The sequence below is a fragment of the Buteo buteo genome, chromosome 20 (assembly GCF_964188355.1).
Source record: "Buteo buteo chromosome 20, bButBut1.hap1.1, whole genome shotgun sequence".
Taxonomy (NCBI): Eukaryota; Metazoa; Chordata; class Aves; order Accipitriformes; family Accipitridae; genus Buteo; species Buteo buteo.
In genome coordinates, this window is record NC_134190.1 from 12807919 (window position 1) to 12822502 (window position 14584).

At 37.2% G+C, this 14584-nt stretch overlaps 1 protein-coding gene across 10 annotated transcripts in view; it reads left to right on the plus strand.

The window, feature by feature from the left end:
* LYRM4 (LYR motif containing 4) overlaps window positions 1-14584 on the plus strand; it is a 91583-nt gene that overhangs the window by 23020 nt on the left and 53979 nt on the right. For 4 of the 10 annotated variants that reach the window (XR_012653692.1, XR_012653699.1, XR_012653697.1 and 1 more), the window contains exons 3-4: window positions 9664-11318; window positions 12203-12375. The exons of 3 other annotated variants lie outside the window; for them this stretch is intronic. The gene's annotated coding sequence lies outside the window, so the exon portion shown is untranslated. The remainder of the gene's footprint in view (window positions 1-9663; window positions 11319-12202; window positions 12376-14584) is intronic. 3 more of the 10 variants (XR_012653693.1, XR_012653694.1, XR_012653696.1) reach the window with 3 other exon arrangements.

Consider the following 14584-nt stretch of genomic DNA (forward strand, 5'->3'; position numbering starts at 1 on the left):
TCTTGCTTAAAATGTTTTATAGGTAGCTGTGAATTTTTCAGCTGGGAATATGTTCAGAAGCAAAAAGGGCATGTAGGGTTCTAGTTCCTGGACTAGCACCACTCAGATTTTCAGAATGTGAAAATCTCTCCATGTACGTTTGATTTTTACAAACATAGAAAACCAGTGTTTAATACAAATATCTTAAACATCTTATAATCAAACTGTTGTCAAGCAAATAACGTGAAGTACCTATCTTTCTGTTATATGTTTGTTAGTTGGAGGATGTCTTTGTCACTGGGACATACCAGAATAATGCAGAATGGCCTCAGTTATTGCTAAACCTGCAGGGGTTTGCTTGTTTGTTTGTTGTTTCAAATCTCAGCTATTTAAGGGGTTTCTCCCACATGTGAAATCAATCTACTAAAGCTAAAGTAGTTTTAAATTGGATCACATTTTGGTATCATTCCATGTAAGAATTTCAGGAAAAATATACTTGAAAAGTAAGGAATATTAAAGAGTCTGACAAAACTTCCCATTTTTAACACTGCTGAAACAGTGAAACTTATGTTGAAGTATCTCTTTTATGTCACGCTTCCAGCAATTTTCCAGACAAAGTATAATCATGCTGCATTCAGTTTTGGAAGGGTGTATGTGTTTATCTTAATGTTTGTAGGAGTAACAGACAGTAACACACATAGTAACATAATAAGCAATGGAACTTTCTAACAGAAAATAATCTGATAAAAGAAAATCAGTTTATCAAGATAATTTTTTGACACGTGAGTCCCTGCAAGACTTGATGTTTGGATAATAAGGATTATTTTTTTCTGAGTCTTTTCTACCCCCACCTCCCCACGCCTCCCCCCCCAAAAAAAAAAGTTTTTCTAAAAAATTGAGAACTGTTGTTCTTTGCAGAATTTCTATTACATTTCAGTGTCATCTCACTTTCAGCTGTAAAGCAAGAGATAAATATTGGAAAAATAGTAACAGTTTTAAAAGTAAGCTTTTCATCATGACTATTAAAAACCTTAGCATCTAAATTCATATTAATATTTACTTGCTGTCAAATTTAAACATGCTCTGCAGAAAAAAAATCATTCTTGTTCCCTGTTTAATTGAAGATCTAAGTAATGAAGTCATCTGACACTATTAAGACTTTATATTTAAAATTAACCAAGCATAATATAAAGTGCTTTTATTTTTAAATGCAGAAGCACTGAAGCAAACATGAGATCTAGAGTACTTTTTTTTAAGTTTGGGGTTTATTGTGATGTAGCATGTCTTGGCGCTGCTTAATTTTTCATAGTGTGTCAATAGAAATTAAATAATATCTCACGTTGCTGAAATTTGTTGTTACTCTAAAGTCACATTTATATTCACTTTACATTCTAACTTATGGTTTAGTCATCAAAGTGACCATTGAAGTGTAAGGTTCATAAATAACTATTTGAATCAGCCTAGTGGAAAATGTGAAATAGTGACAGATTACTGTCATTTTGTTCATGTCAGTCACTGTACAATTTGCTTGAATGTTATAAAAGTAGCTTTATAAAGCTGAAAAGCATGGAGGAGCATTAATCTTTGCCTTAGTCTTCCTCTTCTTATTATTGGTTTTGATTTAAAAATAGTGTGGCTAAAGGAAGGAGCAACTGATTCTTTTCTCAGCACTGTTTGTGAAGATGGTTTTTTTTGTGTGCATACTGTGTAAACAGCACAATTTGTGGTGTCTTCCCTGTAAAGAAGGCTGTTGTGAGAAATGCATTGTCACAAGTGACTTTGAAACAGAAAGTTTTAAAATTGTTTGGGGCTAAGTCTTGAGGTCCTTTGAGGATTTTCGTAATAGCCAGTCCCCAGCTATGCTAATATAACTTCATTTGTGAGTTTCTATTGCTATTGGAATATGTTAGTGTTAAGAGAATTGCCCTGAAATGTTACTGCTGTTGCTGAGATTCAAGATTTATAGAAGCCACTTTGAAGACAGGATAATAGTGAGTGTTTTGAAGTGTTTGCTAGTTTTCTTTGTGGCATGCTGTCTTTCAAGTTTTGAACTGAAAATATAAAAGTGAAATTCAAAAGCTATATTAGACCTGTGTGCTCTGATTAAATCCCTGTTTTAATTCATAGAACATCTCATTCTTACATATTCCTCCACAGTATCTTCTCCTCAGTTTTAGATTGTAGCTGGAAACTACCAGTCATCATCTTGTCGAGCTAAGAAGAGTTATTTTGGTTTTCTTGTCAGCTCTGAAGCCTTCAGTATCAATTGTACTGTTTTTGACATCACACAACTACAGTACTCTTCAGTAAAACAGTTTATTAGTCCCTTTAAATAATGCAAACTGATAAGAATCATGGTTTGCACAAACCTTTCACAGGGAGACAAGAGATGCACTGTGAGCAGTTACAGTCAGGATGTGTGGATCTTCTTCTTTTACACCTGGCTGGTCATCGGCATTTTCTAAGGGAACAGATGAACTTTTCTTTTGAGTTTGAGTTGTTCTTCCTCAGGCTTGACCTCTCTTACTGTTCCCTTCAGATATGTATAAGAATGAAGGAACGTGATTTTGAAGTATGAGAACTCTATTAAAAAAGCTCCACTCATAATGATAAATATTGAGTACTTGCAGCATTTTTCATGTTTGCAGCATGTTGTAAGTACATTCTAATCCTTGCAATATTGATTGATTATAGTAACTTTGGCTCCATTTCTTTTAATGAAATGCTTCATGTCTATGCCTTGATAAAAGCCTGTGTCATACTTAGTGTGAGATTTCGGTCTCATGTTCTTGTGTTTCTGTATATTTCCCATTTCTAGTAAAAATGATTAGTATGGTCTTGTTCTTTTACACAAATTTCAAAACAACTGTTGAACAGTTCTTCTGGGTCTTTTCTTTTCTTTGCTTTTTTATTTTTTTTAGCAAGCCAAGTTGCCAGTGCAGCTGTGTTAAGCCACGTACTGTGCCTTCTTGAGGTGTTCATTAGCAGTATCTCATCTTGGCAATATCACAGATTCAAGTAACGGATGAATGGAAGTGGAAATGATACTGAATGAATGTGCTAATACAGCACTCATATTATTATGAACTGGTAATAATATAGCCACAGCATAAGGAAGCATATTTCTGTTAATCAAAATAGTATAAATATTAAAGCATGTTTAATAAATGTTAGCAAGACAAGAAATTTCAATTATAGTTACTCTAAAAAACAAAAAGTAGAAGTACCTTCATTTACTGCACCTGCTTTGGGTTTTATTGCTCATCCTGTGTGGTTTTATCAGCAAATATTCCCATTGTTTTCCATAGTTCAGTTCTAGTAATCCTGTGATTGATTTGCAGCAATAGCAGGTAAATTAGTAAATGCCAAGGTGTATGTATTTCTGGACTGAAAACATATTGTTGAGCATTCAGGGGACTGGTACCAATTTACACAGTTGTGTGTGACATTGAAATTGACTGTCTCAAGGAACTTCTCAACCTTAAAGAAGCATTCTGTGTATCTGAAGATATGTATATTTATACTGCAAAGTGCTGTAGGCCCTTAGCAGGAGGAAGTTCATTATGAAAATTCTTATTGGTAGTTTTAGTTTCAGGCTACAAGTCATATTTCTGTCTAATTTTTATGAATATATAAGAAAGTTGCAAAACACTATATAATGTATTTGATTATGTTAGCAGCAGTTTTGAAGCCAAAAGGAAAGAATAGCTGGAAGAGCTTTTTAAGCACTCTGAGTACAGGGTGCAGCACCCACACTACTGCTCAGGAATGTATATGATATTGGCAAGTCATATTTTCCTACTAGCAGCCAGTTATGTTAGAGCTCTAATGTGGCTTCCTCTTACCAAGTTTGTCACTGGAAGGAAGTTTTAAAATCACAGATTAATTTACTGCTTTTCTTGAGAATCTCCTTGACTTTTATTTAAATTTTTTTTCAGCTTCACAATGGCAAATACCTATTTTTCTACAAAAAATTATAGACTTATAGTTCTTAGGTAAGAGGAGTGTCCTTGGAAGTTCGCTGCTTTTTTACTAGTGTCATATATTTCTATTTATTACAGTTGCATCTACAGATTCCAACCAGGATAGAGCCAACATTATGCACAGAGAGAATATTCCTACCTCTCGAGCCATTTAATTTCTTACAGCAAATGTAGACACAGAAAAAAGTTTTCAAATGCCTCATTCACAGAAGAAGAGCAGGAGGTGAATGGCATAATCAAACAATGGTTAAAGATCCTATTAAAACAATTTTATCAGGTCACTGCATGGTATCAGTTTTTGAAGGTGATCAAGCATCTGTACACTTCTAAATACTTGCAGTGGCATCTAGAATTTAGCAAATGGTTGTTATGAGACTCTTGCACTTCTCTTGCTCCTTGTTCCAGCAATACTGGTAGTCAGTTTTTAATTGCTTTAGCAGATCATGAGTTCTCACTTGATTGGTTCCCTACATGCATTTACTGAAATTATGCTGGCAGCTTGTGGCAAAGCCAAACACTGAATTTAAGTCAGCTGACTTTGGTTTTTAGAAGGCATTGGGGAGATTTTTCTGTGGATTTTTTTTTTTTTTTATTACAAAGCTCTTTGGGCTGATATTTTTAGATTATTTTTTTCCCCTCAAGGTCATTTAAATCCTATTTGTTATGTTCAAGTTGCACTTACTTTCCATGTGATTTGAAAACATAACTCAAGAAATATACATTTGTATATTTCTTCTTTCATAACAGTAGCCTACAAGGAAGAGTATGTTTAAGAAAGCAACAGAAATCATGAACATACCTTAAGTTTCAGTGCCCTTTACTTGGAAAGAGACACAGGTGCAGGTGGAGGAAGGTGTAACATAGGATGGATAATACCTGTCTTTTACTAAAACAAGAGAAAGCTTGAAACTGAAATTTAAATAATTGAAATTGGGAGGCATTACATTCAGAACTGTACTGGGTTTATATTCCAGCATGAGAGTAAATGCCTTTTATGTCCAGTAAATATCCATAAGGTTTTGCAGGGGGAAAAGGGAGGAGGAACAAAGGAAAAAATGTAATAGGAGGGACTTTGGAAAAAGTTTGATAAATTTGAACAGAAACCCAGGTGAATCAGAACTTGGCCCTTTGCAAGACATGTTAGTAGTGAGGTCCACTTCAGCCAGCCTTTTCAAATAGGTTTTTCATGTTGGCATGTAGGACAGCTTTGGAGATATGCAATATTGTAATACATGCCAAAAGCCCAGAACTGTCATACCGGCTTAATTTCTAGAATCTGAATGCGCAGGGAGTATAACAGACATTTTACCCGTCTTCAGGTGGCATGGCTTTCCAGGTTACACCTGTGTGAGTCTCCAGGGCGGTGTTACTCCTTAGGCTTTCATTTAACTCTCCTGATGGAGAGCAAGATTGTATTTTCACAAGTGATTTGCTGCTATTTGCCCTGCTGACTAAATTACAAGTGGCAGGTTCTGCCTGCAATATTAAATACCAAAGTAGACCCTGCATTGAAAGTAACCTTTAGGCTACAAGCAAAGGTGATTCAGAGGTAGAATGAGACTTTGTCTTTTTGATGTAAGAGCTTTAGTGTAAAACACAGCATTTGATGTATGCAGTAACCTTTCTTTAAAAAAAAAAAAGAGACTGTTGAGTGTTGGCAGCTGCTTTTAAAATACTTTCATTATCTGTCATAAAGAGCTGTCATTATTTTTGTTATATGTATTTAGTGGCTAATCCAGTGAGGTTGGGGCCTTACCATAAATAATAAGTTGTTATATAATGCATCCAGCGCTCTGAGCATCCTATATTATGCACAGAGGAGGGCTGTCTGAAGGACAGGAGAAGGACTTATTTTCTAGTGAGCAATTTGGTGTGGCAGTATGTCACATCCAATCAAGTAAATGCTAAGTGTAAACTTCCATGTGGAAAAGAGTAAGTTTCGTCAGTCTGGCTGGTCCGTAGCTTCTTTAAACAGTTAGCAGCACTGATTGAACCAGTCTGTGCTGAAGAAAGCTCCAGAAGCAAGGAAAGCTCATGTTTTCAGGGAGATGTGTTCATCTGCCACTTGTCCCTTCATGCTTTCCACTTTTCTGTGTTTGGTGTCTCAAGGGCTTCTGCTCAGTGTATAAATGAATATGGTTCATAGAAGTGGCTGTTGCAACAAAACTTTAAGGGGGTCTTTTCCAAATGAGGTGAGTGACAGCAAGTGCATGTGTGTCCTAGTATAAATATAAAATATTGCCAAGAGAGGGAAGGTAGAAATAAGTGCTGGTAGTTTTGATCACAGCTCAAATGACTTATGCCATGTTTCTAGTCTGACAGTGTGATCTTGAGTTGATGCCTGCCCATCTGGTTTGTAGTGGTACCAGTTGAGGGATGGTTTGAAGATTGAGTTTCTAGCATTAAAGTATATTAACCTTTGAGCAACTTTCTGTCTGTCTTGCTCTGCGGTGTCTGCTGAAGAGCAGAACATTTGTGGACAATTGCTTTTTTTACTGAATAGGGAAAAGAGAAGTATGGCAGTTTTGTGTGTTATTTATGAAACACATAACCTTGTAAAAGCCTTGCATGTGTATTGTGACTTACGTTCATGTCAGAGCATAGATCTCACCTGAGCGTCTCTTTCCAGTGATGTTATCATGGGGTAAGCCAGTTTTAAGTACAGCTTACAAGAAATTAAAGGGATTGCTGTTTTGAGAACTTCTGAAAAAAGTAAGAGACACAACAGTGCTGTTATTACAACAGTCATCTCTGTTTTGGTCTCCCACATTTTGTTGGTTACTTTTTAATCTGTTGTTCTTTTATTTCACTTTCCTTGCCGAGAAAACTTGCCTTCCTCATTTTGTACTGCTTATTGAAAGGAGACAGTGTCAGGTTCAATGGCACCGCAACTGAGCCGGCATACTTCCCTCCAGGAGGAGCTTTGACACTTTTGCCTGGTGCCTCAGATCCCCAGGACTGTGTTCTGCTGCCCTTGAACTGCAGTCTGTAATTCAGGATGACGATTTTGGTGTTGACGCTCTCACTATCCAACAAGTCACCTAGTCCTTTAGATATGGTACAATGTTTTTTTAATGACATTTTCACCCCCCATGCTCAGTCATCAGTCTCTCAACATATTACAGTTACAGTTTTTCCCTTTACAGCTAATGAAGGGAAGAGGAAGCATTTTAGCTTCTCTTTAAGCTACTTGCATTGTTTTCTAGCCTTTCAGATGGCCATGCTTCTCCCCTCAGCACACTGAAAATACAGTATGTAAAATCTTTCCCTGCCACTCTAAATCAGATACCTTTTTTTTTTTTTGTCTCTTCCACAGGTAGTTTGTCAAGTCTAAAGAATTTATTCTCGTCTTCATTCTCAGCATAAGGCCAGCCTGGAAGGAGCTCTATTTGTCCTGTTTGCTCCAAGAATCTGGCTTCACAAGTGCTTTTTATTCCCCATCTTACTATCTTCATGCTTCTGTTGGTTCAGTCACTAAAACTCTTCCATTATCCCAGTTGCAAAGATGCCAGATGTTTTCTTATTTTAAAATTGCTTGTCAAAATGAAACCTGTTTATTAACCCCACTAATGTTAACTGGCATTTAATACAAATCTGAAAAAAACAGTTACTTAAAAAAAAAAAAAAAGCCTTCTTCACAGTCCTGTGTGTCTGCATGTATTGTGATCTTCTGGGGGTCCATTCTGGGGGTCCATTGAATACCCCTGTGGTTTAGCATAGCACCAAACATGGTCTCTGGCACTAATACCATTTCACTGAATTTGCAGATAGGTAAATTCACAGTGATCTAGTTTTATTTTTACAATAAACGTAGGTATGGCCTTCACATAAAGCTCTTTCAAACAAAGGAGCTTCATCGTTGACATGTTATGTTCCAATTTTATCTTTTTTTGCAGTAATTTGGATTCTGTCTAGTGTTTCTGTAGTAAGCTGCTTGTATTTGAGGGAAAGGTGTTTGATCCATGAAGTTGTGATGAAGGCCAAGCTTTAGGGAAGAAAGTTGCTAGAGTCCAATATCAGCATGTCTGATCCAGCCCTTGGAAGTTTAAGCAGGGAGAACTGTTTTCTAGACAAGAGTGTAGAGAGAAGTTTAATTAGTGTTTACGCAGTCTCCTTGGTACTGGTGCATTGCTGCTGTCTTTAGCTCTGTGCTTTCTGAGGTGAGCCTGGGATTTTTTTGGCCATTAAAAGCTATAGCTGCAGTGCCCTTCATCTTGGTGACAGGCATTATGCCAGTACATTAATTCTGAAAGCAAGTAAAAAGAAGAAAAAAGGAGCCCAAACTTTTCCAGTCATATTTAAATCACAGATTGACTGATTCCTGTTGTTATTCTCTCTGGGGTATGTCAGATGTATGCTTGCCCCCTTCGATGTATAGACTGCCTGAATGTCATTCCTAGGCTGTTTGCTTTGCAGGAAGTGAACCATTACTAAGCAGAGTTTCGAGTTCACCTTTATAATTTGGTCGTCTGTAGAATGTACATAAATACATGCTTTGAAACAAAGATCTGATGTTTATCCTGTAAACATTGTCTTGTCCCTCACCAGGGCAGTTATGAATATTACAATGTAGTGGCTAAATAATATGTTCATAGTCTTTCTCCTGTGAGCATAATTCACTTGCTGAGCAGTTGCTTTGGTAATTTTTAACCATATTTTCATCTGAGTGGATGTTTAATGAGAGCATTATGTGACCTAATCACTTAACCTTTCACGTTAATACAGATCTTGTTTGTAATTCTGTTGATTTTGTTGTTGACCCAATGCTTTGATTATGTGTTCTAGCGATCTTAATTTTAATTGAAAGTACTTTTTGTCTCACAGAAGTCTTAATTTCTATGCACATTTGTCAGTAGTGAATACTTATTGGGGGTGATTACACTCCAACTGCTTGTGCCAGTATACCTCTGGGAGGTTAATCAATCTTGTGCTTTTTAATTGACATCAATAGTGTGTTTACATTTATCAATATTTCTTAATTGTCAAGTTATAACAGTGGAACTTAAATAATAAATCATGCCAATGGTTAACTTCATACACTAGATTTTTGAGAGTCTCCTTAAGCAGTTTGACATGTTGTAAATTGCTTTTAAATTATTTGTATGTATGCTCTTGGAGGAAGAGGAGAAAAAATTGGTATGCTAAGTTGTGCTGTAAAATAATACTGAAGCATTAACCCATTGACAGTAAAATACCTTTACCGCATGTATGGTATGCTCTATGGGTAAAAAAAAAGGAAGCAAGTCTTTTCAAAAGTGCTAGTTTTATTACTAATAATTTTGTGAGTATGACAGTACACCTACATTTGTTGTGCCATCCTAAGGGACTTGTCAGGGCTGGGACTGTTCCCTTTCTCTCAGCTGTAAAAGCAAGGCAGAGGGCAGAGAGAATTACTAGTACTACTGCTGCTTTACAGAAGTAGTAGTGAGGTCTGGGAGATAAGGCACCCTGTTTTTAACTCTGCATTTCACTACGTGCCTGTCCTTAAGATATTGAGGTGGAAACGAAGGAGGCTACCTCTGTTTAAATTTAAGCATAATATTTAAAGACTTTGGTACACAGGGAACTAAATTATTTGCCCAGGTTCCCAAAATATGCTTACAGCAGGAGGTAAAGCATGGTATTCCAAGTCTTACAATACTGTCCATGTCAGTAGGTATCCCTTTATCATCTACCTCACTCTCTTCTCTGTCCCCTTTAGACCGAAATAGCAGTGGACTGGAGAAGAAAATCTGCTTCGACAGAAACCTGGCAGGATGCTGACTGCATTGGTTGTGTCAGTCTTACTATGTTTTATGGGCCACACCGAAGACAATATAAGAATTAAAAGCCCTGCCTAATGAGCAGTGAAGAAAGACTTAATAGTTAATGCTGTTATTTTCTAATTAAATGAGAGCCAGTGTGAACACCAGGATAGGAAAAGAGAGAAGTAGGGAAGCAGCTATTTGTGTTTTTTGCAATTTTACTTGTCTTTTTAATTGACATCCTAAAGGTGAACTGCAATTTTTCAAGTAAACATACATATACATATAAAAATTCAGATAAAAGTTATTAATGTTGTTAAACTCAAATATGATATAAATTTAATTATTTTAATATCTTACTGTGTAGGGCCTAATTTTACAATGCTGCTTGTGAAAGAAACTGTTGACTAAATTAGTTATCTGAAATACTGTAGAATTAAATGGTATTTTACATAGAGTTAGAGATACACCCTTTGCTTAAATTGAAAATGAGATTAGAAAAATAAATGCTTATTTGGGGAAAGAACAACAGGTGAGGAGTTGAAAGAGCTGGAGGATGAATATGACTAACCTCTTCAATCAGTCGGAACAGTAGGAAACAAGTATTTGTACACCTGATGATAATGAACCATCTTTATCAAGGGGTGAGTAAAAAATTCATGAGGGTCTCAGTCCTAGGAAATAAAAGAACTGATTTAAACGTCCAAATCTTGATGCAGGTAGCAAAGTTCCCTGTCATTTGAGCAATTCAAGATCAGACATGTCCGCATTCCTGTTCCTCTTGTCTTTATTGTTCTCCATCCTGGCTCCATCCTCACATAATACTCCAGCTTAGTATTCTAAAATACTATATTTCTCTGTATTTCAAATAAGATACTGTTAGTTGAAAACTATTGTTAATAGATGGATAGTTTTTATTTCACTTCTTTGAACTTGTATGAGAGAAAAATGGCTGGCAAACAGGTGAGTTAAACACTAGTATGAAGCCTCATGCCATCCTACCCTGTGTTGTAATTGAAATTTCTACTTCTGTAATTCCTATCCTCTTATTACTAATGGAAAAAATCATGTGTTGCCCAGGTCCTAGAAAAAAAAAAAAATCAGACCCAGGGATTTTGTTGTCAGTATACAAAACTGAGATGTCTGTAGTCTAACATCAAGTCTAGCTTTTATATGAAAAGACAAATTAAAATATTAAATGTTTCCGTTTTAGTCTAGCAGCCATTCTGTTGACTTCTTGCAAATGTTAAAAGTAATAAATTAAGCCTGTCCCTCCTTTTTCGAATGAGACAAAGCTGATAAGACACAACCATCTAATGAACAAAATTACAGTGGCTACCAAATCAAATCGCATTAAAGCAAGCATGTGTAATCAATCCCTTTGTGAAGGGTAAAGCAATTCGGAAGACAAAACCATTGACACTTTCTTTAGCATGGCACATTAAGTATATTCACGTTGTGCGTAGAGGGCTTTGTGGTAGGGTGCTTGTGTGAATAAGTTTTATTTAGTTTCAAAAGCAGGCATCCTGGGGTGCAGCTGATATGCCATGTCAGCCCAGACACTTCTGCACGGGTTCTGAGCTAGAGGTCGTTTGCATCCATGTCTAAAAGGGTAAGTAAGCTTGGGTTGGTGCATGAATGTGTGAACACAAGTCTTTAAGAAGTGGTAACCTTTCAGTGGCGTTCAAATTGTATTTGCCTTTTTGGTTTCAAACCTGCAAAGATACCTGAGACATACATAAAACTAAATTTAATTTGGCTATTAGCATGAAGAATGTAAAATCTTGTGTGTATTAAGTTCAGAAAAGATGATTTTCATGCACTGTCCTCCAAAAATATATTTAATGCCAGCATAGCCCAAACAGGAGATTTGTTCTAGTTCAGTTGCCAGGTTTTCCAGTACTTTTGAGGAAGGCTGAAATTGCTGCTACCAGGTCATCAGGTGGGATATATTTTGATACTTAAGTGAGCCTGGTACAGGAAATTGTCTTTTAACCTTCTTCCTTTCCTCAGACATCCTACATCAAGTGAATACTAAGGCTACTGAGAAAGTAAGAAGTGTAATGAATATTCATAATGTATATTCTCATAGGCTGAAAAGAGAGGAAGGCTCTTTTATTCAGAGGGTACCTGAGCAGATTGGTAGCAAGGATCTGGACTTGTGTTCACACGTTTATGCTGACTAATATGGGCACTTAAGAGCTCAAGGTACTTGGGAAGTCACTAGAGTGTAAGCTTCAAAATTACATAAGCATTTGAGAACATGAGCTTTTTCCTTCTAGTACAGTTTCATATTTGAAAAAAAAAGGGTACAGTGTAAAAGTAGAACTTGTGGTCCTTTTCATCTTCTGGTAAAGTACAGGCCGTCTATGTTTCTGTTTCTTTCCTCAATCTTCAGCTAAGAGTAACTCACGTAGCTACCCTGCAAATCTGTGGGGAATACTTCCTTCAGGGAGTAATTCATGAGCTACACAGTGTGCTTTATGTTTTTCACAGGTGCTTAGCATGTGCATCTCCTGTTGTAAAGCTGAAAGCTCTGGGTGGGGGAATGATGGGGCTTGAAGAAATACCCAGTAACCATTGCCACCATTGTGCTTGCTGATATGCAAACAAGGAGCCTTTGAAACTCAGCTGATCAGACTTCAGTGATGGTACTTCCAATTCCAAAGGTTTGCAATAATCTAGAGTTAAGAATTTGTTTTTTTTAAAAACACTACACAGCTTTTGCCATTCTGTGCGAGTCAGTAGTGAGTTCAGACTGACTCCCCTGTCATGATGGCAGCTGATCTGCAAGTGGTGGCAAATAATTCAGTGAGGATCAGGTTATATGTTTTGTATATCTACATAAGGTGGTAAAATTCAGCTGTATAGCACATTAGTTTTGTCAGTGCTGCTTGATTGTGGTTTTCATTTTCAACTTTTCATTTAAAGTAAGATTGGGGTTCTTTATTTGACTTGCTGGCTAAGGCTTTTAGAAATGTAAATATCAGTCTTCTACCTCTAATACAGAGTGCTGCGAAGCTGAGAGAAGGAGAATCTGACCTGCTCTTACAAAAGAAAACAAACTGAGAAAGGGTGGAACATAGGAGCAGAGAGATCCAAGGTTTCCCACCGTATAGTAATGGATATGACCTTTAGTATTGAGGCCTTTGGATCAAATTTAAGTTGGCATTAAAATTTTCTAATAAATTCCCTGCTGAATCTCAGGGTTTTTTCCTCAGATTTAATTCAATAAGGTCACAATAAAGCAAGTGCTGTCTGTGCTATTGTAATTGCTCTCAGCAGGCTGATAATATTATTGCAGAGAAGTGCCAGCTACTGTGCTTTTATTTCTTTCTTCAAGCACTGGCCTTCCTACATGCTTGCTCCTCTTGCTTTCAGGTCTACCCGAAGTAGGAAGTGAAGCTGTTTTAAATGCCATTTGCTTCTCATTTTAACACGTTTTTATAGAAATGTTTTCCTGAGTCTCTTCAACAAAGGGAATAAAAGCATAGCCAGTCTTATTGCAGAATAACTGGGGCCTTGTATTTCCTTTCCTTAATTCTCATTAACCTTTATGCATTAGAATCAGCCTCTAAGTTCTTGAAGTTGGTATTCTTAAACACACAATGCTTGGTTTGTTTTGGCCTAGTGCTTTTAGGGTTATGGAATAGATGTACAGCTAAAGGAGTTTCTCTTAGGCACGTGGGGAGAGACACTGAATACCCACTGTCCTATGGTTCATAAAAAAAATGACAAATTGCAGCTCATGACAGTGAGGCATATGTATTTGGGGTCCTGCACTTGTAGATTAACACCACATCTTTTGCAACGGGACTTTCAGAACAGCATTGTTAATGTGGCGTTTCTTGTACAAATGTAAATTTATGTTTAGTGTGCTACTGGTAGATCTGTTACTACTGTATTGGAAGTAGATCAGTACAGTAAATAAATGCAAATGCAGAGTGCTGTGATCATGGTTCTCCATATAATTCCGTGTGACTATGAGAGACTCAATCAGTGCAGCTTCAGTATCAACTCTGTGTGAGCTGCACTAGCTGTATACCAAGTTTCTAGATGCAACCTTCTCCTCTTTCCAGTCAGACCTACCATCTAAAATGTGGAGTTTTTGTTTGTAGTGGTGGCATATTAGGAGCTGTGTACATCATGGCTGGTCCTTTTTAACAAATGAAGAGATATTTTAAAACATTGTAACTAGATCACATGATTAGTATTTTGGGGTGATGATGGACCAGTCTTTTAGGCCTGGGGCTAAGTATGTTTTCCTTGATGTGGACACAAAGTAATAATTCGTGTTCCCCTACCTCAGTATAGCTGGTAGCTCAGGCCTTTGCAGTTTCAATGGACCAACCTGGCCATAGCTAAATGCTCCTGCCTGGTATCCACATCTGGCTTCCCACACCTTAACTGGCTTCACACTTAGCCATCTTCACCCTTCTGGTCCATATCTTCCCCTTGTACTCTGTCTTTCTCTGGGGCCCAGAATTTCTTACCTAAAGTGTCACGCACAGAGTATTTTTTTGTGTATCTCCAGCTACAGGCAGACATTTACAGTTCTCTGCCTGTGGCATTCATTGCTGCCAAACAAGCCAGTCTCTGTACAGAAGAAAATTACTGGCATGGATACTCAGCTGCTCATTTGCATACTTAGCTAACATTTGTACAGTGGGATATGTCCTCTTGCCCACATGCGATTGATTGGAAACGAGGAACAACAAAAGATGGTTTACAAAGTCATTTCCAGTTCTGAAGTGCACGCAGCTGTATTCTGCCCACCTTCAACCTCCATGCCAAGCAGAAATGATCAGGGCTACCCCACAGTATGCGGGCAGTTTTGATATTGCACAGTGTTGCTTGCACACCTGTGCTACGTCTGCT